Raw genomic sequence first — 6,000 nt, 5'->3', positions numbered from 1 at the left:
GGCAACTGGGCACCGTGGCTCACGCCTGTAATCCCCGCACTTTGGGAGGCCGAGGTGGGTGAATCACCTGAGGTCAGGAATTCAAAACCAGCCTGGTCAACATGACGAAACCCTGTCTCTACTAAAAATACAAAAAATTAGCCAGGCTCGGTGGTAGGCGCCTGTAATCCCAGCTACTCAGGAGACTGAGGCAGGAGAATTGCTTGAACCTGCGAGGCGGGGGTTGCAGTGAGCCGAGATCACACCACGGCACTCCAGCCTGGGCGACAAGAGTGGAATGCCGTTTAAAAAAAAAAAGTAGCTTGGCATCTTGGAGGGAAAGTACAAATTGGAAAGGCCTTTTTAGACTCAAAATATTTTTAGGGGAAAAGGAAGATGGTAGCTTAGAAGAAAATATGTTTGGTACTGAATTAAGGTCATTTCTTTAAAAAAAAAAAAAACAGTAGGTGTAGATGTTGAGTAAATTAAGTTATCCTTTGTTCAGAAGCTCTTTGCCATTATCCACAGACAGAAAATCTGGTAATTAAACTGGGGGTATGACTACAAGATTTTCTTAGACCAATAATGAAATAACAAACCTCAATGTGCCTGTTGTGGACACCTAAGATACTGGTTAGTCTGCATCTCACAAGCTGACATTGGACATCGAGGCTGTCTTGTTAGGGGGAGTTTGCAGCCTTCTGCATCTGGGAACAGTTTGTGCCTCTGAAGCCAACTGGGAAGAGAGCTCCTGAAGACGAACGGTCCTGAGGCAGTTTCTGGAAAACCCATTATTGAAGCCATAGGCTGTGGTCTAAGTACTCAGAGCCAGTGGGATAATGTTATATTGCAGACCTATTTGAGTAGTTCAATTAAGTGCTTTGTTTAGAAGTTATTATAAGTTAAGGAAGTAACCTTCAGTTTTGCAATTAAAAATAAAAATTATGCCACCACCATTTGATTGTCAGTTGCAGCAAAAAATAAGAAGATGTAAAACCACAGACCCAGCCTGGATTCTTAACAAAAACCAGTGGTTCTGAACTCTTATCAGATCCATTACCCTTTGCATAACTAGTATTTCATAATACCTCTTTTATAATCCTGAGGTGAAGTTCATAGATAATTCATACAATTTCAAAGGAAATATAATGATCGGCTGGGCACGGTAGCTCATGCCTGTAATCCCAGCACTTTGGGAGGCCAAGGCGGGTGAATCACAAAGTCAGGAGGTCGAGACCATCCTGGCTAACACAGTGAAACCCCGTATCTACTAAAAAATACAAAAAAAAATTAGCCGAGCATGGTGGAGGGTGCCTGTAGTCCCAGCTACTTGGGAGGCTGAGGCAGGAGAATGGCGTGAACCCGGGAGGCAGAGCTTGCAGGGAGCTGAGATTGTGCCACTGCACACCAGCCTGGGCGACAGAGCAAGACTCGGTCTCAAAAAAAAAAAAAAAAAAAAAAAGGAAAATATAATCATCTAATATAAATGACAAAGGAAAAATACTAATACATTTCCATATATAAGTGCTGGCTGGGCATGGTGGCTCGCACCTGTAATCCCAGCACTTTGGGAGGCTGAGGCGGGCAGATCACTTGAGGTCAGTTGTTCAGGACGAGCCTGGCCAACATGGTGAAACCCGGCTCTACAGAAAATTTTTAAAAAGTTAACTGGGGCGGGGCACAGTGGCTCACACCTGTAATCATAGCACTTTGGGAGGCTGAGGCAAGTGAATCACTCACCAGCCTGGCTAACATGGTGAAACCCCATCTCTACTAAAAATACAAAATTAGTACAAAATAGAAAAATTAGTTAGCTGTGGTGGCGCAGGCCTGGGTCCCAGCTACTCAGGAGGCTGAGGCAGGAAAATTGCTTGAACCTGGGAGGCAGAGGTTGCAGTAAGCCGAGATCATGCCACTGCACTCCAGCCTGGGCAATAGGGTGAGACTGTCTCAAAAATAAATAAATAATGAAAAAATAAAAAGTTATCTGGGCATGGTGGCATACACTTGTAGTCCCAGCTACTGAGGAGGCTGAGGCAGGAAGATTGCTTAAGCCTTGGAGGTTGAGGCTGCAGTGAGCCATGATCATTCCACTGCACTCCAGCCTGGGTGACAGAGTGAGACCCTGTCTCAAAAAAAAAAAAAAAAAAATGCTCAAGCATAACTACATAAAAGATACAATAAAGTAGTTAGATGCTTGTACCTATACATAGAATCACCTTGAATATGACAGCTCCAAAGGCATACTGATACAGTTGTGTTGTCTTGGCAACTCAAATACCATCAGTCATGATTTTTCTGAAACTGGTAAGCAACTCTTGGGATAATTTTTTTAAAAAATTAGAATTTGTTTTTTTGTTTTTTTTTTTTTTTTGGACAGGGTCTCAGTCTGTTGCCCAGCCTGGAGAACTTTTTGATTTACGCAGTTGTGATCCTGGGAAATTTAAGTATATTAATATGCAGAAAAGTATTTGTTTTATATGTAAAACCAAGTTACAGTCTAGGCTCAGATAACCATAGTTTTTTCCACCTCCATGAATGTCCAGCAGGATGTTTGTCATGTGAAGCAATTCTTGTTAAGAATCCCACTCTGCACAGTGGCCCTTGCGCGCTCAAATAGCAGTAATACTCCTGATCAGTATGATAGCCAAAATGGCCCGAGAGATGTCAGTGCACCCGCTGAGAACTGCTGACAGAGCAAATGACCCTGGGACACCTGGAGTCCTAAGAAGTGAAACCTCCACAATGCAGGACAGACCTGGCTCCCTATTGTCTTCCTTCCTTCTTGCACCTCCTTCCCCCTACTTTCCTTACCTCCCTACTAAAAAGTAGTTATTTTAATGAACTGTTACTATATGTTAGGCAATTTACATTCTTGCATATTCTACACAAGTAATGTCTCTTTCTCAGTCACGTTACAACTGAGGCTAGATTCAACAGACTATCCTGGTGTCAACATTGAAAGACTCCTGGTTCCAAAGAGTTTTATAGCATTGGTGTTAGACACACCTCTTTTGGTTTTTTGAAAGAAAATTTAAAAAAAAATTAATTCAGCATAATTTCCATAAGGACTCTCTGGCTGCTGCTGGCCAAACTGGGGAGGAGTCCCTGGCAGCCACAGCCAGGCACTTGGTGCCTTATCTCGTTCAGCACACACTGGGTCTCTCTCCCTAGTCCCAGCCCCCTTGCCCTCGCTTCTCAGCTGGGATAGCAATGCACCTCCAGTCCTCTGAAGAGGAACTACCTTTTCCCTCTTTCAGCCAAAAGGCCTTAAGCCAGCACTCGCTTTGTATGTCCTAGAAGATTAACACACTTCCTCTGGCTGTCCTCTATAGCGCTGCTGTAACGGGACAAGGTCATTGTGTGCTCTTGCTCTCTCCTGGTCTTTGTGCATGATAGTCCCTCTCTAGAACCCTCTCCTCCTCCTCATTCCTCTGAGCTAATGTATTCGTTCTTCAGTTCAGCCTTGACATCACTCCCTCTGTAAATCCCTGACCATTCCCAAGCTTGGATTAGGTGTGTCATCTGCGTGCACACTTAATCTTCTGGAATGATCAGTGGTGGCACTGATCACACTGCTTTATCATTGCTTGCTGTTTGTACCACCTGCTCAAAAAGGAAAAACATATAAAGGTTAGGGACACAGGCTCTGGAACCTTTGATGGGACTAAGTAATTTGCCCAGGATTGTACCAACAGTAGAGAGTGGGGCTGTTCGAATCGCAGCCCTGCTGTCTCCTATTGGTATGATCTTGGGCAAATTGCTTAATCTCTCCGAGTCTGTCTTGTAGGGTTGTGAGGACTAAATGAGTTAAGATATGAAAAGCCCTGAGCATAACAGAAAATGCTAAATGCTGGCTTAAGGCTGCATGTCATCGAGGACAGATCATGTCTTGTTCACTGTGGTGTCCCTGTCACCTAGCTTGGTACTTGGCACACAGTAGGCATTCAGTCCTTATTGACTGAGTCAGTAAATGACTATCGGCTTTTAATCCCTTGCAGATCACCTTGTCTTTTGCTTCCTGTTTTTACAATCAATAGTCTTTAGAAGCAAAGATCATCTAAAGAAAGAAACCAAATATGTATGGGTTATCTGCCTTGCCTAAGAAATGGTGTTGTGTGGAATTTCCTTGTTTAAAAAGAGACACGTGTTAGAAGAATTGGCTTCTGATTCTCCTTGTTATGTCTTGCTGTGTAATTTAAGTTGGATGCACAGCAATTTAATGAATTAGAACAGGAACCAAAAGATTATTGGAAGTGGCTGATGGCCATAATCTAGATAATTCCTACTGTGTCCCCATCCATCTGCCACTTTAAGATGAAAATAGCAAGGAAAAAGAAAGAATTGGAAGGCAGTATGGTTTCTTGCACCCTCATTCAGCCATTCTACAAATTTCTATTAGGTACCTTCCATCCGTCAGGCACTGGGAATATGGGAAAAAATAAAAGTCAAATTCCTGTCCCCACGGAGTTGTTCGTTGCTTTCATGGGAGAAGGCAGTGGTAAACAATGACCGTACCATCTCGCTGGCACCCCTAGAACAGAACCTCTAAGCACCTGCTGGTGGAGGCCATTTCTGGGCTGGTGCACCTTTGATCCACCTCGCTGGTACTCAACTGAGAGACAATAGAATTTCTCGTGGTGTCCAGGGCTGCATGTCCTCTTGGGTTACATCGACCTCATCAGCTGGCTCCACTGTGTGTTTCCAGTGAGGTGTGAGGTCACCATCCACTGCCATTACACGAAGACCCATTTCCCCTGGACCATTGCTCAAGTGTGACAGAGCTGATTGTCCTGATGAAACTCAGCCACTCACAGCTCTGCACAGTGAGACAGGCAATGACTCTCTGATCATGGTTGCTGATGCAGTGCTTGTGGTGGGGAGTGTCCCTATCTGGAGGCACAGCCAAGTGGCTGCTGTGCCCTCAACAAGCCCCACCCTGCTTCACGGTGAAGAAACAGCCCCCACTCAACCAGTCCTGTCCCCAGCCTGCAGTTGAGTCAGGTGCCCCCCCAAGTGTTTATGTAACTTGTGCTGATCATACTAGGGTCAAAGCACTTACCACATTACTTTGTCTAACTATTATTCTTTCATGACACAAAACATATTTATTGTTGAAAATGTTTAAATGTAGGTAGGTAACATCTATTATCCCACTACCTGGAAACAATAGGTGTTGACAGATTGGTGTAACTCCTAGAAATTTCCCTAACTCTGGAAAAGTACATTGCTTTTAAAACTCATTATTATTCAGTGATCTGTGTCAAATGATGTTGAAACAGCTGGATAGCCACTTTCCTCCTGCAGCCACAATCATTTCCAGACAGATCAAAGATTTAAATGGAGAAAGGCTTTCAAAGCATGTCCCAAAACCTAGAAATCGTGCAGGGAAAGGCAAATGAATTTGCTCATACAAAAACTGTAGAGCTTTCATACGTTGGTGTCCATTTGGCAGGATTCAGTAAAGGCAGAAGCTGTACATAGCTGCAGTTCTAGGTAATTATTCTAGAACTTTCTAGAAGCTTTCTCTTATGTCCACAAGGAACAGAGTACAGAGACTTTTCACTCAACATCATTTGTAATAGCAGAAAGAAATGGGAACAAACCTCAAACTCCATCAGTCGGGGAATAGAAAATACACTGCAGCATGTATTCATACAATGAAATATTAAACAGCAGTGAAGACAAATGAACTAGAATGATTACCCCCCACCACCCCAGACCCCTGATTTTGTCTCTGTCCCAGGAACAATAGGCAGTGTCTGGAAACATTTTTAGTTGTCACACTTGGAGGTGAGAGTGGTGAGTAATAGTGGGCAGAGGCCAGGGATGCTGCTAAACATTTTGCAATGCACAGGACGGCCCCCACAGCAAGGAATTATCCAGCAAAAACGTGTCAGCAGTGCCGAGGTTGAGAAACAGAGATGACTCAACATCTTGGCAGATCTCACCAACAACCTTAAGTGAAAAAGGAGGCTGCAAAACGATCTATCCGACATCGTTTACAGATGCATACATATA

This window comes from Piliocolobus tephrosceles, chromosome 5 (assembly GCF_002776525.5).
Source record: "Piliocolobus tephrosceles isolate RC106 chromosome 5, ASM277652v3, whole genome shotgun sequence".
Lineage (NCBI taxonomy): Eukaryota > Metazoa > Chordata > Mammalia > Primates > Cercopithecidae > Piliocolobus > Piliocolobus tephrosceles.
This window is presented reverse-complemented; position numbering follows the sequence as displayed.